The following is a 26,023-nucleotide window of genomic DNA, read 5'->3' as shown; positions in this document are numbered from 1 at the left end:
TAAGTGATTTTTCTAAAATCACAGGATATTAAGTCGAAGCGAGACTCAAACCTGGTTACCTAGCTCCAGAGTTGGCAGCTCTGGCTGTAAGGCCACATCCACTCTTCTGTTACACCTGGTTTTTAAGTAATAAGATAGAAGCCCTCACCTCCTTCTTCTTATGGCAGTTTATGCACAGCACTTCTAGGTGGTGCCAGCTACTTTGTTTTCTCTTTTCCCAACCTTCTTGTCTTTCCTAATACAAGATTCTGCTGGGATCCAAAAGGCCCACAAAAGTTCAGAGCCCCACAAAACCTTCTAGCATTCCTGTGTCAGGGATCTCCCTGCAGGATGAGCTTAGCGTGTGACTGCACAGGCTAGCCGGGCATGCCTGAGGGGTCCTTGAGACCCCTGTGCCCAGCTTCCATGGGTCGCCTCAAGGGCATCGTGATTGTGTGCCACTTATTACATGCACACAATGTTCCACCTGCTGGGTTTTCTTCCTTGAGCCACTGTTTGTGATCTATCGAGGGCACAGGACAGGAGCAGAGGCTATTCTCCATTTGCATACGGCCATGCTTCAATGCAAATGAGGGACCTCCACCTTGAGATCATACAGCTGCATAATATATGCAAGGGCACAAGCCCTACATGGTCTTCTACAATAATAGAGTACTAAGAGTTGAAAATAATTTACATGAATGCATATTGCCTGGAGGACAGTTCCTGTAATGTGGCCCCTTGAATGTCTCAAAAGCAGGCGTTACCCGTGTGTGAAAGGCAATACCGTGTTCCTATTGTGGCCCAGATCTGCAAAGGGGCTTTTGTCGCCTTTGAGTCATGCAAGGTCATGCATGTCAATGCAGCCGTTAAGTCAAATTTACTATGCCATGCATGCCACCTTGCTGACTGCATGACATAGTAAATCTAGAGTAACGCAATGTAGCTCAAGTCACTGCCTTCTTGTACTCTGTCCTGGGAAGACTTTCCATGGGTGGAGTGTGGATGTGCACACGCATCCAAACCTCTGTCAAAATGCTACTCCTTCCCTGGTGAGGCTCAAATAGAAGAAATATGTTTATTTTTCCTCGTCTACATGTGCTCCATTCTGCAGCACACATAGAAAGAATCAAATGAGTCAGAGGATTGTTTTTGTTCAGGAAGCTATCCCTTCCTGCACAAAAGCAATCCTGCCTGTAACGCAGGCTTCCTTGCACCATGGGGTGCCTGCACATTGATGCTAGGCTGCACTCCATGCGCCAGCAGAGGGAGAGAGCAGGAATGTGCAGTATCTTAGGAGACATAGTGCATTTCTGCCCTCTCCTTGGCATGCAAGGAAGCACAGCAAGGCGTCTTGCTGCGTTGCGTGACTTGACCTTAAATCAGGGTCTGTGGTTTAAGCTGAAGTCCCTTAAATACTCCTCAGGATTCTGAATGCTGCTGGGAGAATATGACAGTTATGTATGAGGAACAAAATGGGGTATGGATGGTGGGGTATAAACGGTGCAGGCTTTTTCAGAAATAGAGACGGCGAAGAAGAGAAGCATGTAGTAGGATACATTTAAAAGGAGGGGAAACCTTAACTCCTTCCACGTGGGGCTAATTCCCCCGCGGTGTGGGGGGAGGGGTCGCGCACAGTTGCTCGTGACGAGCCCAGCGCGTCATACTGCAGAGTGGAGCTGTGCTCATGATGAGCTGGGCTCGTCACGACCTTGCCCACTTCGGGGAATTAGCCACGCGTGGGAGGGCTGCGGCAGTTATGACGAGCTCAGCTTGTCATGAGCACAGCTCCACTGTGCCTTATGACGAGCTCAGCTCGTCATAAGCATGCAAGGGGTTAAGGAACTGAACGAAGAACCAGGAGGGAGGAACATGGGCCGAGCTTAGGAACAAGGAGGCAGTAGGAAACAGAGAGAAAAAGAGTTGGGCTGAGTCCTATGAATTAGTAGCAGTTCCAATTAAAGTAGTTCACCCAAGTTGGTGACCCAATCCTAGTTTTCCTTTGCATTCAGGTATATCTTTTTTGCTTCTTCATTTATACACACAAAGCTACAAGCACCATGTGGCACAGAAAACTGCATTGGATGAACTTCTAACACCTCACATGGGTCTGCTTAAAATCTACGGTAGAAGGGGAATGGCAGGGCGGAATAGAGTAGAATGATGGTGAGAGAGAAACAGAAAAAAGGGAGGACTTGAGAGTGGGGCTGAGAGAAAGAGGGCTAGATGCAGAACAGGCAAAGAATCAAATGAGCAAGGCATGGAGAAATAGAGGGAAAAGGAAAGAGAAGAGAGACAAGTAAAGGGACACAGGGGAGGGATGTATCGGAGGAAAGGAAGGCCTAGGATGGAGCCAGAGCTAAAGTGATCAAGGATGGCGAGGAGAGAAGAAAGAATTAGAGGAACAGGCAAGGAGGTGACACAGTGACAACAGTTTGCAACTGTCCCATGTTAGATACAACTAGCTTATCGAATCCTGTTTTACATTTGTAATTTTGCATGTCAAGTTATAAACATAGGACTACAAATACCAGAATTCGAAGGAAAAGCAAATGGGCGAGTTACAGATAGTGAGGGTGAATTTTGAAATCTTGGAGGGAAGGAGGAGCGAGGGAGGAGAGGGAAAAGGAGGAAAAATTGCATGTAAAATCACTTCCTGTGTTGCCACTCCTGCTGTCATTTGCACAGAGCCAGTTCCTGCCACCTCATGTGAATCAACGGTCCTGATCTATGGCTGTGTTCCTCCCAACAAAAAATTTGGAAGTTGCCACCTGTGCCTATAAGACTGCTGCAAATATATGGATGTGCAAGTAGTGGGCCTGGGTAGTCACAGAGGGCCCCATTAGGATGGCAGGCGGATCACCCCCGCTGGGCAGAGGGGAGCCACCGCTGGCCCGGCGGGGGCAATCCACCCGCCATCCATACCTAAAAGACCCCATGCAACATTAGGATGTCTGGAGGGTCTGCCGTGGACCGAAAGACAGTCCGCCGCTTTTCCCCTGGTCGTCTCGTCGAACGGGCGGAAAACATGCATAACATGGTGGCATTGCCTGCAAGACACCGCCATCCATATTATGATGCAGGCAGCAATTGGCCTTTCCATGGCGGAGACTCCGTCATGGAAAGGCATGCAGTCTTTTGTTGGGGGTGTGGCTGCACTTGGGGGTACCCCCCTACATTTACATGCACAAGGTGCATTCCCAGCATTTGGGCGGGCGGTGCTGTGAGCACCACCCGCCACAATTCTGCGAAGGAAGGATGGCACCGCCACGGGCGAACAGTCCCACATACCGTTACAGTGGCGGGCAAACATGGTAATGATACCCTGAATTGTATAATGGATACTATTTATCAATTCCAAACACTCACAATAGAAACACACATCACAAACTGCACTGAACTACAACATGCACACTTTCAAGAGTGCTAGCAATACTCACATTGCAGAAGCTCTTCTGTCCTGCTGTGTAGCCAGCACACAGCATGTCATTTTGGATCAGCGTCAAGCCCTGGCTCTGGTTTAGGTACTGCAGAAACATGGAGTTGCAGTATGTTGAATCTATAAGGGGGACCTGCACCTCCTGCAGGGTCTGTGGCGGGGGCAGGCTTGCTGCGGGTGGAAGGAACAAGGAATGAACAAAATGACATTAGTATTTTTAGGCAATTCTTCCTGTAGCCCAGTAAATACTGTTTATTACTTGGCGGCTTTCTTGTAAAGCCCAATCCAAGGTGTTTGAGTTGTGGCCTTTGTTACAATGTTTCCTTACGTAAATGCATCGAGCGGCAGATTTACAAGCCCCTTGCGCCACTTTTGCGTCACCTTTCCAATGTTAAAAATGAGGCAAAAGTGGTGCAAGACACTTGTAAATAAGCCCCCAGTGTCTACTTTAAATTGCTATTAAACACCCTAGATATGAGGGAGATAATAGGCATGGGTGGTGAGTTAAGGTGCTCATCAAATGGAGCCAAACAGTAGAAGTGCTACAGTGACCCAAAAGGTTTGCAGACTTCTTGCATAAAATGTGTAAACTGAAATACTGTCATGTGGTCTACCTACTGGCAATGTAGACTGGGTGACAAAGTGGTCCAGCGGCAGGGTACCACCTACAACATCAAAGTTCGAAGTAAAACGGAATTTTCTGGGCACAACATATTCTCTACAGCCTCATTTGAACAGCCTCATTTGAACCTGTTCAAATGAGGCAAAGACTCCTCTTCCAGTAACATATTCACCATTCAATAAAAAAAATTTTTAAAAATATTTTTATTTGCATTTTTTTTTGTGTAAAATTTTCATTTTCGGTTATCAGAATACAAAGTAGGAAAGGAAGGAAAAAACAATGCAATAAGCGACACCCCTGCACTGCAGACTACAAATGGATAAAGCAATTCAGGAATCAAGCAGCTCATAGTCCAGCAAAGAAGTCCAAAGTCCAGATCTTGAGTCCTGCCATGGGGGTAGCCGGAGCAGAAGCCGGCAGTACCGTGTATACTCGTTGAACTCTTTGAAGTGTGCCAGGGGTGTCGTATAACAGAACCAATCTACAGAAAACCCCCCTCCCTCCCCCCCACCCCCGACCCCCCGTGGTGATGACAGCCATTTATACATACATACATACTTTTTGCGGAGTTAAAGCTGAAACAGGTGGAGTGTGCGTACTGAGGAAGGGCAGAGTGCTGACGGCAATCCCCGCGAAAGGAATCGTACTAGTGGGCCCCAACGGAAGATGAAGTTCTTAAAGTTGCCCAGAAAGATGTCCGCCACTCGCTCCACACTCAGGAGTCTCCACAGTCGAGCGTGCCAGAGGGAAATCGCTGGTGCAGCTGGTTTCTTCCAAGCCGCCGCAAGGGTAAGTTTAGCCGCTCCAAGACAGAGCCAAAGAATCTGTTTATCGGCTCTCGTCTGGTGTTTGAGAACAGGGTCTCGAAGCCCGAGTAGGATATATTCCAGAGAGTCAGAGATCGGGTAGCCAAGCATGTCCTTGAGGTGGTACAAAATATCCTCCCAGTAAGGGCGAATGATCGGACAGTCCCACCAAATGTGGCGGAAGTCCCCCAAGCACCCACAGCCCCTCCAGCAACGGTCTGATGAGGACGGAAAGATTCGGTGCAGTTTGGACGGGTAGAGGTACCAGTCCATCAGCGTTTTGAGATGAGCTTCCCGAAGCGCCACCGAGCGGTTATGTGCACTGATGTCCCGCCAGAGGCCCGCCCATTCTGCATCGGTGATGTCTCTTCCGAGCAGTTCCTCCCAGTGTCCCATATAGCGTGGACGGGGTGATGTCGCCGTGCCGAGAAGTAACTTATAGAGAAAGGCGATGGTTCCTTTTATGGTGGCAGTGCGAAGGAGGAAGGCCTCGAAGGTGGCCGCCTCTCCCACCCCAGTGGAGGTAGCCCAGTGGAGAAGCTGGAGATGATGATACCGTTCAGATGGAGGAACCCTGTAGTCTCTCATGCAGTTAGCAAAGGTTAGCGGGACGGTACCGTGGAAAAGATGAGTAAGTGCTCTACAGCCACCCTCACGCCACAATCGGAAGGGACCCTCCTGCAACGCTGGGGGGAAGGCCGGGTTGAAATGGAGGGGGGTGAAGGGCGACGGGAACATCGTCCAGCGGTCATCTCCCGAGACTGGTCCCACACTTTCAGCACAGTGCTAGTGGGGGTACTGATATAGGCATTCCTGGGCCTGTCACCTTTGGGCTGCCAAGCCAGGTCCCATATGGACCGACCCGTGACACTCCTGTCCATGTGCAGCCAGTGTTTTTCCGAGAGTTGCTGGGACCATTCCACGAGGACTCGTAAGTTGTGCCGCCTTATAGTATAAGTGCAAATCAGGAAGACCCACCCCCCACTCCGACCGTAATCGGCGCAATGTAAAAAAAGAGAGACGGGCCCGCCCGTCCTGCCATATGAAGCAGAGCATCAATGTCCTGAGGCGCCTAAATAAATCGAGGTCCAGTGGGATGGGAAGGGCCTGAAAAAGGTAAAGGAATTTGGGGAGTAGAACCATCTTGATGGCATGTATTCTGCCTAGCCACGAGATGTATTTGGGCCGCCAGCGGGCTAAGTCAGCTCGTATGGACGTCAACATCGGAGGGAAATTTGCAGAGAATAGGCCTCTTACAGTCGGTGTCAAGTGGACTCCTAGGTACAAGAGGGAGTTGGTCATCCAGGACAGGGGGGTCAAAAGCCATACACGCTCCATTTCAGCTGGCGAAAGCGTAAGGTTAAGAATATACGACTTCCCAAAGTTAACCTTGAATCCGGCTACCTCCTCAAATCCGGACAGAACCGTCTGGATATGTGGGAGAGAGAGGGCTGGATCCCCCACGGAGAGCAGAACGTCATCCGCGAAGAGTGAAATCTTGTGTTGCTCCCCCGCGAAGGGGAGGCCCCGAATCAACTTGTGTTCTCTTACCATCAGCGCCAGTGGCTCAATGCTCAGCGCAAATAGCAGAGGGGAAAGGGGACAGCCCTGCCTGGTCCCGCGGGAGTGGGAGAAAAAGGGGGACAAATGGCCGTTAACTGACACCCTAGAACGGGGATCGCTGTAGTTCGCCCGGATCATTGTAAGAAATTTATCAGAGAATCCGAAGACCGTCAGGGTACGGAACAGAAACCCCCAATCCACTCGATCGAAAGCCTTCTCCGCATCTAGTCCAACCTGTATCGCCGGGATGTGGAACCTATCGGCTTTTTCGATCAAATGAATCACTCGACGTAAATTGTCGTGAGTTTGTCTGCCCGTGATAAAGCCGGATTGGTCCGGGTGAATGAGGATCTGCATTAGATCTTGGAGGCGCCGTGCTATGATAGCTGAGTATAACTTGGCATCGATATTTAAAAGGGCAATCGGTCGATAGGAGGAGCAACTAGCGGGGTCCTTCCCGGGTTTAGGGATGACAGAAATCACCGTTTCGGCCATAGAGCCAGAGGTTGACCCCGTCTCGGCCATCGCGTTGAAGAGAGCAACTAGGGTGTCGCAGATCTCGGTGGAGAAGGTCTGGTAAAAAAGGGCGGTGTACCCATCCGGCCCCGGCGCCTTGTGAGGTTTCAGGGTTTTGATGGCATTTAGAACTTCCTCTCGGGAGAAGGGGGCCGTTAAGAGGTCGTTCCGGTCAGCAGAGACTTGAGGTAGCGATAGGTCAGCTAGGTATCTCCTTTGCGCCCCAGGATCGAGGACATCACTTCTATAGAGGTCAGCATAAAATCGGCCAAACAGGGCCGCCTTTTCCTCGTCTCGATGTAGTGGGTCACCCGTCCCGTCCCGCATGCCCCCAATGTACTCTCTTTCCCTTTTGTCGCGAAGCTGACGGGCTAAATGTTTCCCCACCTTGTTACCCTGCGCGTACGAGGTGTGTCGCAGCCGCAGCAAAGTAAACTCCGCCCTGTTGTTGTAGTGGGCCCTCAGCTTCCCCCGGACCGCCGTAAGGGGCCGAAGGGTGAGTCGGGAGGGGTTCAATTTATGTGCTGCTTCCAGGGAGGCCAGCTCCGTCTCCAGCTTCTCCCGCTCCGCCCTTCGCAGTCTATTAAGGTTAGCATTTAGGGAGAGGCACGTGCCCCTCAGGGAGGCTTTGCAGGCATCCCAGGTATTGAAGATGGAGGTGTCCGAGACGGGGTTCAGAGCCAGGAAGTCTCGGATGGCCGCCCGCAGTGCCTTACACGAAGTGTCATCTCGGAGCAAGGCAGCTGGGAAATACCATTTGCGGAGCCCGTCCCCCTTCGCCGACCAACGCATCCCAAGGACCAGCAGGCTGTAATCGGAGACAGAGAGTGGAAATATGCTCGAGTTGCGGACATCGCCCCGAAGGGCCTGGCTTAGGAAGATATGATCCAGACGAGAGTAGGAGCGGTGGACAGCAGAGTAGAAAGTGTAGTCTCGGGAGCGGGGGTGCAGCGCACGCCAGCTATCAATCAGACCCATATCACCAATCTTACTCTGCGTGGCTGTAGAGAACGAGCCGGCATCGGCCCTAAGTGTACCTGAACTATCTAGGGTTTTGTCCCACACCAAGTTAAAATCTCCCAGGATAAGCAAGTGGCCCTCAGCAAAGTTTTCAACCTTACGCAGCAGATCTTGGAGGAAACTATTTTGCCCCGAGTTAGGAGCATACACCACCACAAACGTGCAGAGCCTTTCGTGCAGCAACCCTTTGACCATCAGCCAACGGCCCTCTCTGTCACACAGCATCCCCATCGGTTGAAAGTGGAGGGCTGCACGAAACATAAGGGCCACCCCTCTATGTTTGGTGGAGGCCGAGGACCTATAAATAAGAGGATAGTGTCTGTGCCTAAGACGAAGCTCATCTTTACGTGCCAAGTGGGTTTCCTGTAGGCCCACCACATCTAGCTGGTGATCAGTCAGGTACTTCCAAACTTTCTGGCACTTCTGCGGAGAGTTCAGGCCCTTTACATTCCAAGTAGCAATATTAAGCGGCATTAAAACAGATTAGAACCCCCCGCAATGCAGTCATCTCATCCAGTTGCCACCCCACACCAGCCAGCACCACAGCGCCATTCCTCCAGCCCTCCCAGGTGTCATCGTCCCCCTCGCCAACACGCCCCACCACCCTCCCCCGCAGCACCCATCTCCGCCTCCCACCCCTCTCCTCGGGTGCCCTCAAAAGTCTCACATTATCGGGGCCAGCTGAGTCAAGAAGCGGTCTATAACCTCCGTAGAACCCAAATCTCTTGGGACAAAGAAAGAGCTCCCCAGCAGAATCCACAAGCATAACTATCCAAGCATTCCTGTCACCACCAGCCCCCCGAACAACCCATCCAAACTCCCCAACCTCCCATCCCACCACCCTCTCACCAGTTCCTCCCGGTGCACCCCCCCTACCCCCATCCCAACTACCCCCCTCCCCACCCCCTCCTCCAGAACACCTCCCCCCACCCCCACATACCAGAAACCCCATAGAACAAACCAAAACAATCCCAAAGGAGTAGAGTAGTCCGAAGGACCTCCCAGGGGCTGGGGTCGGGAACCAGACGTAGGATTTCCCGGGGGCAAGGACCGGGGTGTCTTCTTAAAAAGTACAAACATACCCTCGGTACCTGTGATCCCGTGCCCCTCCGGCACCAGATGGCCAGTGGAGAGTTCAGGCTGCCCCGGAGCTCTGCTGTGAGGACATTTCCGTTACTGAAGCCACGGAGGCCACCGCGGCTCCTCGCTCCTGCAGACTGGTCGTGCGGTCAGGTCGCCTTCGGTTGGCCTCAGCGCCCACTCTGTGCCAGGATGAGGAACGTGCCGTCTACGTGGGGACGGGCTGCCATTCCCAGGCGCAGGGGAAGCGTCACCTATGCCCAAAAGTTCCTTCGCCTCCTGGAGAGAACGGATCTGCACCAGTCTGTTTTGCCACCGGAAGACAATGCGGAAGGGATGGCCCCATGAGTACGAGATGTTATGCTCTCGCAGGTAGGCGGTCACCGGCCGAAATTCGCATCTCTTTTGGAGCGTCGTGGCTGCCAGGTCCTGATAAAGCTGGGGTTGATGGTCTCGGAATTGCAAGGAGGGGATGTCCTGCGCCTTCCTCAGGATTCGCTCCTTCAGCTGGAAGTCATGTACGCAGACCAATATGTCTGGGGGTGGTCCGCCTCCACCCCTGGGCAGGCCCACTCTATGAACTCTGTCCATCTTAATTTCCTGCAAGTCCTCTTCGTCTAGTATTTGCAAGAAAAGCGCCTGCACATAACCTCTAAGATCGCCCGCTTCGCCGTCCCACGGCACTGCCCGTATCCGGATGTTGATCCTCCTGGAACGGTTCTCCAGGTCTTCCGCGTGGGCCTGGAGGTCTAAGTTTTGTTCCATAAGCCGCAGTACGTCTTGTTGCAGCTGGTGCACATCATTCGCCATGCTCAGGTCGTGGTCTTCTAATGTAGCCACCCGCTCGCCTATGCCATCGACATCCCGTCGCACTTCGCGGAGATCAGACGCCAGTTGGGAGCGAAGCTCCGAGATATCTTCCTTGATAGATGCAAAGAGCTCAGTCATGAAGGCCTTGGTAGCAGGGGCGTCGTCATCCTTCTGCCCAGGCGAGGCACTAGGTCCCGGAGACGCTGGCGGCTGGGAGCCCTTGGCCTGGCTCTCCTTGCCAGGCTTCCCCTTGCGCTGCGCGGCCGACATTGCTGCTGCTCCACTCCGTCAGGAACGATGGGCAGAAAGCACTGAGCGACAATGCGGGGTTCCGTCGAGATGGTCGCCGCCAGTCACAAGCGAGGCCTCTTGTCCGTAGATCCAGCGTGTAGACGAGTCGGAACTGAGAAAGACAGGGCGACGCACCCAGAGCTCGCCTCAGCCGTCCAGTTCGCCAGGCGGTTATCAGTTGTCGGTGCAGGGTGGCAAGGGATAATCAAGGGCCCACCGTTCCACTCGGGGCCACCAGCTGAGGCTCAACGCCCTGTCGGGCCGAGGCCGGCTTCACAGTTGCGCTCTCACGCACTGCCGGCCGTCACTGTCACACAGGGATCGCTTCCTCAAAGCGCTGCCTCTCCACGCTCTTGCAGGACACACGCCGCCGCTGGGGGGGGGGGGAGGACAAGGCGGACCCCCGTTGGCGTCTTGCACAGTCCTCGGGGGATCCCCAGGCCACCCTCTCTCCCTCTCACCGCTCCCTGGCGCTCTCTGAATGGGTCCGCGCCTGTCCCGGTCACTGCACACGTGGTCGGGCCCCTCGGTGAGTGCACGTGCCCCCAAGTGCTCCTTACTGTGGGCCGTGCGGGATCCTCATGCTGGAAGCGCTGGGCCTCCTCTCCAGCACCGCAGTTGTGTCTGGGGGTCACGGTTATCCCTGGCGGCTGGTCTACCCCACGTGGCTCCCAGGGCACCAGGCACCCCTAGCGCAGGCCGGGGGGGCCGGGCGGCTCAAGGTCCTCCAGTGCTGCACGGGCCTCCGCCCTCCCCCGTAGAGCGCTGCCCGGGGCTCCGCAGTAGTTGCAGCCACAGTGTCTCCGGTGTGGGGCCCAGCTACTCGGCTCGCCTCCCTCGACCAGGCCCCAGGCCTCGGACTCGCCTGAGTACCCGGTCGGGCGTCGGCCACACCTCGCATCCCAGCTCCTTCCCCGCTCCGCTCCGGGAAGCTGCCGCAGCGGCGGTCTGGTGGCGGGAGGGTCGCCTCGGCACTCAACGGAGTCCCCGGATCACCGGCAGCACCGCAGAGCCGCTTCAGTCCGCAGCGCTCTCCCACTAGGCCGACGAAGCTCACGGCCGCCCGATGTTCGAAGCCGCCCTCGGAGCACCCGCTCCAGACGCGGCGCCGCCCACAGGCTCCGCCGCCGCTCACTAGGTCAGGCGCTGGACACTGCCCACCGGGCAGAAGTGCATACAGGAGCCCGGGGCTTAAGCTGGACAAAGCTATAAAGGGCCCGGCGCCGGAGGGACTGAAAACACGTCTCACTCCGCCGCCATCTTGGCCACGCCTCCTAACTTCTTTATTTGCATTTTTAACCAACACAAATATATTTGGCACGTCACCAGCGATTAATCATACTCCTCTGCGCTACCCTGTCCCCCACCCACCCAATGTAACAACAGTACCATAATCAACAACATCTCAGGACCCAGGACCCAGCACCCAACCACCGTACATCTGTTTGTATGGTCCATTAAACAGTCATCGGCCCCCTGCAAGTCCGAGGCTCCGGGCCACCTCGCAACACCCCAGAACCCGGCCCACTCCGGCGGGACCCTTAGTACATCAATCAAAGCCCAGCCCTCATCATGGCCATGATACCTCCTCCACTTTCCCCATACTCTTCGGAATTTTCTGGGACAACCTCATGCCTTGTAGGTGACCCTTTCCGCAGCCATTTACAGATTCATACCCCGCCTCCATTCCTCCACCTGGGGCGGTGAAAGCGCTTCCCACCCTCTCGCCACGTCTCTCTTCGCCACCACCAGGGCCAGCATAGTGAAGATCAGGTGCGGGCGGCTCAAGTCCACATCATTAGTGATTCCTAGCAGGACAAACTTAAGTTCCATGGCAAGCTCAGTCTCCAGCACCTCACCCAACTCTCCTAGTATTTGTTTCCAGTAAGTGCGGATAATAGGGCACTCCCATAGGATATGCAAAAAATCCCCCTGTGGTTGTCTACATCTAAGACAGCAAGAATGACTGGCCCGCCCCATGCGATGTAGCCTGACTCTATCATAGTAAGTCCTATGTAGTATCTTGTATTGAATGAGTCATAGCCGTGACTTTATTGCCACCTGCCTGTGGTGCATTAGGGCTGCTTCCCAGTCTACCGTGTCCATCTCACCCACATCCTGTTTCCAGGCTGCCCTCAGTTTACCCAGCCCGTCAGGTGTGTTATTATTCAGGGTCCTGTACGTCTGGGATACCAGCTTGTTAGGTACCTGTTCCTGCAACAGACGCCCCTCTAAAGGGGCATACTCCAGCAAGGGAGAGGAGAGCGCCGGTTCAGCCCTCCATGCATGGCGTAGGTGCGCATATTTAAAGAGCAGTGTGGGACGGAGGCCAAACTCCGTCTTCAGGGTTTGGTAAGATTTAAGTTCCCCTCGCGCCACCAGGTCCCCCAGTGTGGAAATTCCAATGTCGTCCCACCCCTTAAACCCTCTGAGTTTGTGAAGCTCCTTCAGCCAAGAGCAGGACTATATCGGTGTCTGTTTTGTAGGTTTATGCACCCACCCCATCATCTTTGTCGCCCTGTCCCAGACTTCTATGGTTATTTGTGTGGCCGGGAGTAGTTGTCTCCTGCCAGGTCCCCCATATAAGTAGTGCAAAGTGGTACATCTGGCCATGGTGTCACGTTCCAAACGGTATGTAGGGTGGTCAGCTGAGGCATGAAGACAGTCATTGATCGACGCTAAATGCTCAGCCCAATAGTAGGCCTCCAAATCTGGTAAAGAGATCCCTCCATTATACTGGTTCCTCTGAAGCATGGCAAGAGCTTTTCTGGGTTGTTTTCCCTGCCACAGCAGAGAGTGCAATTCTGCGTGTATCATTGTGAATGTTTGTCTGGGGAGCGGGAAATATTCATTTTGTACGGCATACAGGAAGCGAGGCAGCGTGATCATTTTAAACATTGCGGCTATGCCTAGTATCGTGAGAGGGAGAGCTTTCCATCTAAGAGCATCCCCCACAAAGTTTGCCAGCACTCGCAAGATGTTCTTTTGATTAGACGCGGTTCTGTCAATCGTCAAGTATATACCCAGGTATGTAAACCCCGCCTGAGTAACCTGGAGGGCCCTAGGCGGGGGGCCTTGTTACTTCCTTTCACGGACTATACAAGATTGATTTATGCCAGTTTATCGTATACCCCGAAAAGGAGCCATACCGGTCCAAGAGTCTAAGCAGAGCGGGGACTGTAGTGTCTGGCTGGGTGATATAAAGTAGGGTAACATCCGCGCATAACAAGATATTCTCTTCCTGGTCATCCGTCGAGGATATCCGAAAACCCCTTACCTCTGCCTCTTGCCTAAACGCAAAGGCCACTATTTCAATGGTGAGGGCGAAGAGCAATGGGGACAGGGGGCATCCATGCCGTGTCCCCCTCCTGATGGGAAAGTCATCTGAGAGGATCGCGTTCACCTTAACTTGGGCTCTAGGATCGGCATACAAGAGTCCCACCCACTTACGAAAGTTAGAGCCAACGCCAAACTTTATCAAAGCTGCCTCTAGGAAGGGCCAATGGACTGCGTCAAACGCTTTTTCAGCGTCCAGGGAGAGGAACATGTGTGGAGCATCCCACCCCTCTACCTTCATAAGCCCATTATGGGTCCGCCTCAAATTTTGCCTAGTCGCTCTTTCCGGTAAGAATCCAATCTGGTCCTGGTGCACCAGGCCTGAAATCACCTGGCGCAGGCGGAGAGCCAAGATCGTCGCCAGAAGCTTCACCTCTACGTTCAGGAGAGAGATCGGGCGGTAGGATGCACAGTCCTCAGGAGGCCTACCTTGCTTATATATGGGTACAATTGTGGCCATCTGCAGATCAAGTGGGAGAATACCCTCCTGGGCTGCATCTTGGAACAGTGCTAATAGATGGGCCGTCAATAAATCCGCTCCTTTTTTAGAGAATTCCGCCAGTAGCCCATTGGGGCCCAGGGACTTTCCCGGCCTCAGTCTGGCTATGGCCTCCCTGTTTTCGGGTGCTGAGATATCCACCTCTAGGGCCTCCCTATCCTCGTCCGTTAAGGTCAAGGTGGAAACAGTAGTCAGGTAGTCCTTGATCTCTGCTGACTCACCCAGATCCCTGGCCTTATAGAAGTCACCAAAGTATGCAGCAAAGGTCCGCACAATCTGGGCGTCCCCCCTCTGCATCGGTTCCTGCTTATCTACCACACCCTCTATCCACCTGGCTTCCTGTTCTTTATGGCTCAGCCACATCAGGAGCTTCCCGGACTTATCCCCCACGTCGTACAATCTTTGTAGAGTCGCTAGTGCCTGTGCTTTTGCCTCGTCTGTTACCAGGCTTTTATATTGCTGCTTTACATCAACCAGTTGCCGTAGCACCTGTGGGTCTCTGTTGGGCAGGTACTGTCGTTCTAACGCTAATACTTGGGATTCCATGGAGGCGAGTTCCGCCTGCGATTTCCGTTTCTCCCAGGCGATACGGTTTTGGGCCCTATCTCGGAGCACTGTTTTATATGCCTCCCACACTACCACACCTGATTGCACCGAACCTACATTTTCAGCGAAGTACACTTTTGTGACTGCTCTGAGGTCCGGCATGAGCTCTGTGTTCTGTATGTCCCAAGTCGCCAGTCTCCATCCCCCACTCCTGGCCCCGGTAGTCCCGCCTATCCTGACCAAGAGGGGCGAGTGGTCCGAGATTCCCTGTGCAAGATATTCAGCTTCAGCATCTGCCCCAAACACATGTAGTGGGAGGAAGATATAGTCAAGTCTCGAGTGTACCTTACACGCCTTTAAGTAGTACGGCTTCCTGAGCGGTCCAGGGGGGTGGACATTATGTCGTTAAAGTCTCCACCTACAATGAGTGTTGTGTCTGATGTGTCTAACAGGATCTCAGCCAGCCCGGAGAGGGTCCTGGCCTGGAGCTTTGGAGGAGCGTAAATCGAGACTACCGTGACCCTCTGGTGCCCCCATGTTCCTGATACTGCCACATACGTCCCCTGAGGGTCCGTCCAAGTCTGCTTCGTCACAAAGGAAGGCGATTTCCTGATCAAATAGCTCCCCCTGAGAGCCCGTCGTGTACCCCACATGTGCCAGGACCTTGTAGGGTCCTCTCGCCAGAAAACTACATTTTTTACCCTTCAAGTGGGTTTCCTGGAGTAGGGCTATGTCAGGGTGTACCCTTTTCACATATGCCTGCACCAATCCTCTCTTAACCTTGTCCTCCAATCCATTCACATGCCATGTGAGAACCTTATAGGGGCCCGTTGCCAGACCTCCGTCTCTGGGGTTGTGGTCAGTCAATCAATCAATTAATCATAGTACTTGTAGAGTGCGCTACATACCCGTGAGGGTCTCAAGGCGCTGAGGGGAGGGGGGTGCTTCTACTGCTTGAAGAGCCAGGTCTTGAGGAGTCTTCTGAAGGCGAGTAGGTCTTGGGTCTGCCGTATGTAGGTAGGGAGGGTGTTCCAGGTCTCGGCGACGAGGTAGGAGAAGGATCTGCCGCCGGAGGTCTTTCGTGGGCACGGGTCTGACGGAGATCCTAAGTGGATGGAGTTCATAAACTTGCGTGTCTCGTCGTCGTTGACGTTGGACCAGGAGGTCAGGCGGATAGCGCTGTTCACAGGGGAGGTGGAGTCTGGCGTAGTCAGGGCAGTCGTGGTTTTAAAGCTGTCGTGGATGTCAGCGATCTTGAGGTGGAAGAAGGTGGCTAGTGAGTCGCAGAGTTCTTGAGAGGGCGCTAGAGTTGGAGAGTTCCTTTACGATGCCGAAGAGCTCTTTGCTGTCGTGTGTGTTGTTATCCAGGCGGTCTTTGAAGGAGGATGTCTTGGCTAATCTGATGAGGTGGTGATGTCTTCGGGTGGCGTCCTTGTGGGCTGCGTGGTTGTTCAGTGTGCATTCGTGGAGCCATATTTTCTCCAGTTTCCGGCATGCCCGTTTGGAGGTCTGGAGTTCATCGCTGAACCAGGTGGCTCTCTTGCTGGCATGGTTGTTGGAGGAGTTCTTGAGCGGGGCGAGGGTGTTGGCGCAGTCATTGATCCACTGTCTGAAGTTGCGGGCTGCGGCGTCTGGGTTGGTGGGTTCGGTGGGTGGGTTCTGGGCGAGGGTGGTGATCAGCCGGTCTTCGGTGACTTTGCTCCAGCAGCGGCGAGGCAGCTGTTGGGTGCGGTGGTGCGTGGTTGGTTTCTTGAAGGTGAAATGGATGCATCAGTGGTCTGTCCAGTGGAGTTCGGTGGTGTGGTTGAAGGTGACGTGGGTGCCTGTGGAGAAGACGGGGTCCAGCGTGTGGCCGGTGGCTTGGGTGGGTGCGGTGACGAGTTGTCTGAGGCTGAGGTTGGCGATATTGTCGATCAGAGTGGCGGAGTTGGCGTCCTTGTTGTTCTTGAGGTGGAAGTTCATGTCCCCGAGGAGGATGTAGTCCATGGAGGTGAGTGCGTGGGTGCTGGCCAGGTCGGCGATGGAGTCGCTGAACTCAGCCCGGGGTCCGGGGGGTCTGTAGATGAGTGTTCCTCTGAGGGTGGTTTTGGGGTCGGTGTGGATCCGGAAGTGCAGGTGTTCGGCGGCGTTGAGGGTGTCGTCTGCGTGGGTGGCCAGAGCTCGAAGGCGTGTTTGCGTGCGGAGCGGGTGTTTAGGAGTAAGCAGCGGAGGTGGTTGGGTCCAGTCCTTGGAGGTTTGGTGATTCTGACGCAGGTGAAGCTGCAGGTGCGGCAGGAGAAGGGTCCGTGGGTCCATTTCAGGGTGGCCTGGAAGCAGGTGTGGTTTCGGCCGACGTTGAGTGCCTTGAGGCTGCTGGCGTCGTAGTGGAGACTGATGTCGAGGTGTTCGTGGGGTCCAGGGGTTCTGGCACTGGGCGCGGTCCAGGCACGGACGGACGCTGATGGGCTTGCCTTAGGCGCGCCCGCTGAACGCGTCTGCTGTGCGGTTTCACAGCTGCCTCCATTTGAAGGGGAGCTGGGAGGGAGGAGTAGCTGGGAGGCGGGACGCAGGGGTTTAGCCAATGGGCACGGGGGTGGGGCAGCAGTGGCAGCAGCGGCGGGAAAGTGGGCTGTGGGCAGGGAGGGCGAGGGAAAAAACGGTGTCCAGGAATTGGCAGCAGGAGCAAGGGTCAGGCACAAGGGCTGGAGCAGCTGCAGCGGGGGGGAGCGACCCACCTGGCAAGGTCAAGGGTAGCTCTCCTCACCGCGCGCTGTTGCCAGATTTTTAGGGAGCTGGGAGGGAGGAGTAGCTGGGAGGCGGGAGGCAGGGGTTTCGCCAATGGGCGCGGGGGGCAGGCCGCAGGGGCATCAGCGGCAGGAAAGCGGGCTGTGGGCAGGGGGGGGGGGGAACAGCACCCAGGAATGGTCAGAAGGAGCAAGGATCAGGCAAAAGGGCTGGTGCAGCTGCAGTGGGGGGAGCGACCTACCTGGCAAAGTCAGGGAAGCCATAGAGGCGTGTAGTGCAAATGTACCTCCTGCAGGGGGTGGGCGGTGGGTGCTCCTCCCTGTTTCGCCCCGTGTGCAGTGTGCCAACTAAAGAAACAACACAGGAACCAGAACATCCACAACCAAAAAAAAATTGCGATCCCCCCTCTCCCCCACCCACCTCCTCCTCCCCCTGGGGTCCTCCCGGCCATCCAGACAGTAAGTAGACTTTTAGGGTAGGCGGAGGTCTGTCACCCTCCCCAGTCCAACTTACTCCACAGATACGAACTCCTGCTGGTTCCCCAACACCATCAAAACAGAGTTCACCAAATAGTAGAACATAAACTATAGTGCTAAGAAGACACGAATAGAGAGAGGTAAGAAAAGAGACTAGATAAGCAGAAAAAGCGAGGAAGATAAGAAAAAGAGAGAAAGAGGGGGTGTTTGTGTCCAGCTTGCCTACTCCGGCAGAGTTAATTGTAACCACGGTCCTCCCAGCAGACCCTTGTTCAAGATTTGGAGTCCGGGGGCTCATTCTGCGATGGTCCCGCCTCCATCAACGTCTCCTGTTCCAGAGCCAGTATTTCCGCCGCCAAGGGGTGTAGTGAAGGGCCCATCCTCTCGCCCCTTCAGATGAGGAGTGTCCACTTTCAGTTCCTGTGCCCTTCTCAGTATCGGTGCCCAACTGGAGCCCCCCAGAGGAATGGAGCGCATGGGCGCTCGCCGAGAGCCGGGAATCCAGGGACCCACCAGTGCGACGTCTCCGTCTGCCAGTACCCTTCTGGGCATACGGGTTGATTTCCAAGGCACGGCCTTTTCTCAACTGTCGGGGGCCGAGCCTGCACTGCGAGTCTATGGTTCGGCCCCCTGCAGCACCAGAGGGCGTTCTATCCCCCGCCTGTGTCTCCGGGCGCCTCGAGAGGGGCGCTCCTCCAGCCACTGCCAAGTCTCCTCCGGTGTCTGGAAAAAAACATAAACAGGACCTTCAATTTTGCAGCGAAGAGCAACATATATTGTATCTTGTGTTCTCTCAATTTAGCTTTCACAGAGTCAAAAGTACGCCTTTGTTTTTGCACCTCCCTACTGTAGTCTGGAAAAATCATGATACGGGTGTTCTCATGTCGAATCTCTCCTAGCTTCTGAGCCACTCTGAGTATCATGTCCCTATCCAGGAAGTTGAGGAAGAGCGCTATAACGGGCCTTGGCTGGGCGCTCTTCGGCAGTCTGGCTAGTAGCGCCCGATGGGCCCTTTCTATGACAAAACAGGAGGAGAACTTGTCCGCTGGGAAGGTGTCCCGCAACCAGGCATAGAGGAACTCCGGCATGTTGGCCCCTTCAATACCTTCTCTAAAATCCACAAAGCGTAGATTGTTCTGTCGGGCTCTGCTTTCCGCATCATCAACCCTCCATAGTAGCTCCCTGTGGGAGGATTGGAGTTTCTGCATATTATTGCGGAGGTCATGGACTGAATATTCCGTCTCACCCAACTGCGTCTCTGTCTCCGTGACCCTTCCAGCCAAGTTCCTGAGGTCCTGAACACAAGAGTGTCACCTCCGACCCCACTACACCTATTTGGCCCTCCAGCGCTGTCCTGGATGCCTGGATTGCCTGGAGGAGGGTATCCATGTCCAAAAAGGGCACCCATGCTTTCCTCCTGAACGGGGGGGATGACCTTCGCATACTGGTCCATCTTGCTCTGGCGCGGCTGTTTCGTGTCCCTATTCCTACCCATGTTGTATTTGGTCAGGCTCAGGTGCAGGTGCAGGGCCATCCCCACTTCCACTTGTGCTGTAGGCCCAGTCACTCGTCGGATATGCCCCGTAGGTAGCCTGCCCGGCGAGTTCGCAGGTGGGGTCCCCTCCAAAGAGATGTAGGGCCACAGGGCAGAGGAGGAGGGCCAGGCACAGTCCCGCAGAGGCCCTGGGACATATATCGGCAGGTGGGGGGCACTAATCAGTTCCACCAGTCCACAATCCAGCCCCTTTGCGCCTGCTCACAGCCTCATCCCTCCAGCGGCCTCCTCTGCTCCTCCCAATCAATGCTGTACCCCGGGTGTCCCGCTTACAGATGCCCCGGGCCTCTGAACCCTCCCAGGTGGGTGGTGGTAGTCCGTCTCAGCCCCGACAGGCCAGACAATTAACCCAGGTCCCCAGCTCCGTCTGCAGCCCCGGGCCAGTCTCATCAGGCGACTTTAGCAGCTTCCCCCCTCCAGTGGTGCCGGCGGTCCGGGGCCTCCTTAGCCAGCCACCGGGTCCCCTACGGCTGTGTTGGCTTAGGGGATGAATAGATTGAGAGCCAGAGGAAGTCTCAAATGTCAGAGAGGGAGGCCTATAGGAGTCGTGTAGTCGTTAAGGAGTATAGGCCCCGGCCCTGCTGTGTCCGAAAGGCAATGTAAACCGGGCCCTCTGGTGCATAGGATCGGACCGCAACCAGAGCAAAGGCGGTGAGGGAGAAGGATCTCGTCACCGAGGTTGGCTCTCTCGGCGCAAGAAGGGACACGGGGAGCGGGAGAGCCACACACCCTGCCGCAGCTGCAATCCCGACAGCCGCCCCGCACCTCACCTCCACTCCAGCGCCGATCCGTAGCCCCTCTCAGTACCAGGCCACGGATGTCGGGGGGGAGAGGCCCCCCCACCGTAGCACTCCACCATCCAGTGGTGGTTCGCGGACCCAGCGGCTCCGAGATCACCCGCCGCCTCCGCCTGGTCCTGGGTATGTTCACTCAGTCCCAGGGGGCCGCTCCTCAGCTGAAGTCCCTCCACCGCAGCCCTTTGCGTGCCCCACCATTCTAACTGTATGCGGGCCCACCCTTTGGGGCATATTACCAACAAAGTGGCGAAGAGAGGTGTTAGCCGCCTTGGCTTAACGCCTCTCTTCGCCACTTCGGAAACACTAGGCTGCACCATATTACCAAGGATATGGTGCAGCCTAGCGTTTGCCCCTTAACACCAGCGCAGGCAAGGAAGGTTTGTTTATGTACAGGAAGTTGTTCCTTCCTGCACATATACAAAGCTTAAATGCCATTTTGTAACTTACATGTGTGCTGCTTCATGCAGCACACATGCAAGTTACAAATTGACATTTTTAAAAAAAAGGTTTGTTTATGTACAGGAAGGGACACCTTCCTGTACATAAAGAAACCTTGGCATTTTGCTTTTTCCATGTGTGCTGCACAAGGCAGCACACATGGAAAAAGCAAAAACGAGGAGAAATGAAGCATTTCTCCTTGTTTAACCACCTTAAGAACAGGTCTTTCCTGTTCTTAAATTCGGCGCTGCCACCTATTATCGCCTCTCTTGATAATAGGTGGCAGCTTCGAAGTGAATGGGTGTTGCGCTGGAACGCCCACCGCAACACCCACTGCACGCCCCCTTTCACGATGAGTTTATCGTGAAAGGGGCCCTATTACCAAGGCAGCGTTAAGTAAATTAACGTGGCTTTAGGCCACGTTAATTGACTTAACGCTGCCTTGATAATAGGGTGATGCAAATATCGCCGCGTTATCGGTAAAAAGTGTTGATAACGTGGCGATAAGGGGCTTGATAATATGCCCCTTAGTTCCTTCAAGTCCGGATATCGGCCACGGGTCTCCTCCACAGCCTGCCAGTGAGCCCGGCCCTCCGACTCCTCACCCAGTCCTCGCAGCAGCCTTCAGTTCTAGCAGGATGGAGGGGCCCCTCCACGGGTCCGCCGCGATTCTCTGCAGTCCTCCTGCAGCCTCGGGGGCCAATGTCCCTCACCAACAAGCCAGTCGCTGGGTCAGTGGGGAGGCTCCCCACGAGGCAGCCGCAGCAAACGTCCGCCTCTCCTTGCCAGTGCTCCGGGCTCGGCGCAAAACCTCCAGCCCTCAGCCGCTGCCCGGCGCCATCTTGGGGTCCGTCAGCTCGTCCGGCCTCACTCGATTTTCGGGCTTCGCAGTGTCAAATTCCTGCACAATCCTCCCGTTTTCAACCGTGGTTGGAAGCAGGGCACCCTCTGTGACCTTATCTGTGTTCTCCGGGTCTGCTGGGCACCGGAATCCTATGTCTTATTATGTTTTCCGCCGTAGATCGGCGAAAGCACTTCTCACTCGACCATGCTGTTGGCCATGCCACCCCCACCATTCAACTAATTTTAATATTGACCGTCCATGCAGGAATATTCATACTCCATATGCTAATCCAACAGAATGTAGATTTCAAGTAAAGACATTTAGACAAATATTATATTTTTGCTTCTTTAGTACTCAAACAGAAATTAATTTATTGTAAACGAAAGACATAAATCCAAAACTCAATGGCCTAATTGTAGGAAAATTTATTAGGCTCTTCCATCTCATTTCTGTAAGGTCGAGAGCTTTACTTTTTTTCCCCCTGAGGAAGGGCTTTTGTTTTATGTAACTTAATACATGTATATCTATCAAAATGTCATATTAATGCTTTCCATATAATGAACGATTTCATGACCTTAAAACTACTAAGGATAAACCTCTCCCAGCCTCCATTTGTTGATTTATTTTACAAAACCTTTGCTCACAGTTTCACATACATTATTTCACTGCTTAGGTGCTTCATGGGAGATGCGGGGATTGATGGGTCTATTTTTAGTGCTCATTTTTTTTTCTAAAGGAGATAAGGCTTCCAATCAGCCCTTCCCAGGCCTGGAAGGAGGGAGGATATGAACTCAGCAGTTTGATCTAGTAAGTCTACTTTTAGGGCCTGATGTAGAGTTTGACGGACATGCTGCTTCACCACATAGGTGATGGAGTCCTCTGTCTGCCAGACCAGTGGTCCATATGCTGAATCTAGAGTTGGGTGAACTGTTAACTTTCCCATGCCCCCACTGGCTGTACTGTGGGACTGCCGACTCGGAAGGACCGACAGAGTAGGGTCTGTTGATGTAAGGACATCACTGCCTACCATGTTTAGAGCAGAAAGTCTGAGGCATTGTTTTCTGTCTGCCACTGTCGGGAAAAACCTGGCAGTACTTGACAGGAAAAAAATGGAAACTGGCCCATTCAGCTTGGGAAAAAACTCCCATGTTGTGGGGGACATTAGTTTAAAAATAAAAAAATTACCTCCTGCTGTGGATATTATTTAAAAAAAAGGTTTGGTACATGGCTGCCCTAAAGACAGTGATCAGGCACAAATGTGCACTGCCATCAGAAGATCGGCTTTGACAGTGGTTACTCTGAATGCTCAGAGATCACTGCTTCCGTCAATTCGCCTGGAATTTCCCCATGGGGAAATACCGATATTACAGGGTTTGATATTTTTCAAGGAACAAATTCCCTTTATATTTTAAGTTAAAGTTCTCGAAATAAGGAGTAACTACAGAAATCGATGCTTGTGCAAAAATGTGCACGTTTTGCCCTAATTCTATGTAATTTCCCTGGAGAAACACTCCAGACTTCCTCTGGTAACATGCTACAGAGAAGAAGCCCAAATAGTGAATTTTCCCACTGGACTCGATTTGCTGATTGGTCCATATACCTTTGTTGTAATTTTTAATGAAGCTCCGACTGATGAGGCAGGATCAACCTTACCCGCAAACAGTGCCATTTTATCCCATACCCTTCTTAATCAACCACACGTCTGCTGTGATATCCCTGACTGATGAAGAAAAAGAGCATATCTGCAACCCGGTGAGTGGTCTTGGGGAATAAATAACAAATGGAGAACATTTGATGCGATCTCCCTTGCATTTTCTGGTGCTAATCTCACAAGGTGGAATATCTTTCAGGATATGAACAGATTCTGTTCCTCATCTTGTGAAATAGGAGGAATGTATCCTGCTTGTTGAGTACAGGGTGTGCTTGAACACGCTCTGGGGTTGGGCCAGATGAGCAAGCTTCACCTATTCTGGACGTGTCGAACCGTCTTTGAGGGTAATGACAGGCAGGTGGACGCAAATAATGGTTTAAACAGGCAAAGCGGTAGGATGCAAGACTCTTACTGCTCTACCTTATGCTAAACATTTTCTGTCACACAGTTGTTGCATCTTATTCTTTATTCTTTATTTTTTATTCTTTCTTCCTTTTATCACTATTAAAATCATCAGTCACAACCCGTTATGTTTGGAAGACAGGACGCGTGAGGAGCACCATCTGTGACTCAAGGTACCATGTCATGAATATTCTGTGTTAAGTACATTGGCATATTAATGACTCAATTTTACCAATGTATGTAATTGCTCATATTATACTCATTATTCCTCATCCATCCTTTGCCGATGTAATGCCCCCAACCCATATATTCATTTCGTAACTTATTGTGACTGACACAGCTGGATGATTTTCTTGTATGTCGCTATTTTACGTCTTCGTATTATGTATTTTTTGATTTTTCTGTATGGTGTGTTGCATTAATTTTCAATAAAAAAGATTTGAAATAAAAAAAAAAACAGGCAAAGCGGTGCTCATCCGACTGGCAACTAAATTCTCTTCAATCGCTGCAAAATTATTTCTTTTTTTTAATATACTTAAAGAACATCACTTTATATATCTTCTAAGTGTTCTAATCAGAATTTCACTTAAATTATTTTTTAGTGAATTCTAAGTTTTTAATAAAAGAATATATGTTTTGTTGTATTTGTGTTCTAACCATAACTTCACTTTAACAGTGTTTATTCTCAGTATTATTTATATATGTAAAATAGAAGCTGTATTGTGGGTGGAGTGCTGGCGTGGTCATTCGATCCTCATGCACTCATGTGTCCTGAGTGCGAGCGTAGCGCCACGAGCTCATGGCGGCAGGTCATCGGACTAGGCTTCAACCGTTAGTAAGTAGGTCTCCCAGCATTTGCCCACTGTGCGAGAGTTGCCCCTCATTCGGGGTCTGAGAGTATGTGCCTCGGCTCTTGTCCATGTGAGCAGTACACGGAGCCATCCTCGGATCTCCAGAGGGCAGCATAAGGTTATCTGAGGTAAAATTACAGAGGGTGGCTTCTACAATATGGATTTGTTTTCCATATTAGCTATACTTCTGGCAAGCAATAGCATGAGCTCAACCTGTAATTATAATGTATGTGTTTGCCAGGTGAAGGCGTTGGTAGCTGCAAGTAATGTTGAATTAATACTGGCTAAAATCTTGCTGGCTTCGGGCTGTTCCTAGTAAAAAAATTTGCGTGCGCCCTTCCACTGATTGTGTGTAGTCAATTTCGTCTAATAGTTTTGACTCAGTTGCACTAACAGTGAACCTACCTGTATTGGCAGTTATAACTCCAGCTGGTGGAACGGGAACGAAGGGCGGTGAAGGTGATAGAATATCAATTCTTTGGAATGCCTGCTAAGTCTTCCAATTCCTTGTGTTTATAGTTCTGACGTACTTGTGCAATAGTTTTGACCATAGTATGCTGGTTGAGCATTTGGGTCCATATTTGTCACTTTAGCTCAAATGTTTTCCTTATGGTTGGTGAAGGCGGTCTGTTAGACCTGGCATCCTTAACGTGGCTTCTTCTGACTTTTTGCCTTCTGATCTCCTGTTTTGCTGACTTAGTTTTTGCTGGCTTTAGGATTTTAGGCTCTTTACCTCTGCTAAGCAGTGCTAAAGCGCATGTGCTCTGCACTCAAAACATGGTAACATTGGCTTATTCGCAATTGGCATTTTTAAATTAATTATAAGTCCTTAGTAAAGTACAATATATGTTCTCAGAGCCTGTAAATTAAATGCTACTATGGGCCAGCAACACTGATTGTGCCACCCGCTCAGTAGCCCTTAAAACATGGCTCAGGCCCGCCATTGCAGAATCTGTGTGCGCAGCTTTAAACTGCCATTTCGACCTGGCAAGTTTACTGTGACTGTTGTCTACACGTCTGTGCGGCTTGAAACTTGTGCGTGACAACGCACCGGGTACTTTTGGAATTTCAAATTTGTGCTATTGGACAGAGCATGTGTCAAACCTGCACACAAAAAATCTCTCACAATTGAGCATCTTTGAAAACTGCTGGATGATGCGTAAGGGAAGGTGTGCAGTATACCTTTTTTTTTTACATTTTATTTCCCTGTCCCTCTGTATGTCTGCCCCTCAGAAGTTAAATTGAAAGCAAAATGCTATCTTGGAGGCCACTTGGGAACACCAAGGGGCATAGTATCTAGGAAGTGGCAGTGAGAGGTGTTAGACTCCTTGGCTTAACGCCTCTCATCGCCACTTCGGAAGCGCCAGGCTGCACCATATTACCAAGGATATGGTTCAGCCTGGCGTTTCCCCTTGCTATGGCGCTAAGACTCACGACTTAACGCCAACACAGGCACCCCTGCACCAAAGTGCAAGGGTGTCTGCGAGAAGGGAGGTTTGTTTATGTACAAGTTCCTGCATATTAACAAACCTAAAATGTCATTTTGTGACTGACATGTGTGCTGCTTCATGCAGCACACATGTAAGTTACAAAATGGCATTTTAGGAAAAGATTTGTTTATGTACAGGAAGGGACACCTTCCTTCCTGTACATAAACAAACCTTGGTATTTTGCTTTTCCCACGTTTGCTGCACAAGGCAGCACACATGGAAAAATCAAAAACGAGGAGAAATGAAGCATTTCTCCTCGTTCTGCCACCTTATGACCAGGAATTTCCT

Source organism: Lissotriton helveticus, chromosome 7 (genome assembly GCF_964261635.1).
Source record: "Lissotriton helveticus chromosome 7, aLisHel1.1, whole genome shotgun sequence".
NCBI classification, from domain to species: Eukaryota; Metazoa; Chordata; class Amphibia; order Caudata; family Salamandridae; genus Lissotriton; species Lissotriton helveticus.
Note: the sequence above shows the minus strand (reverse complement) of the source record.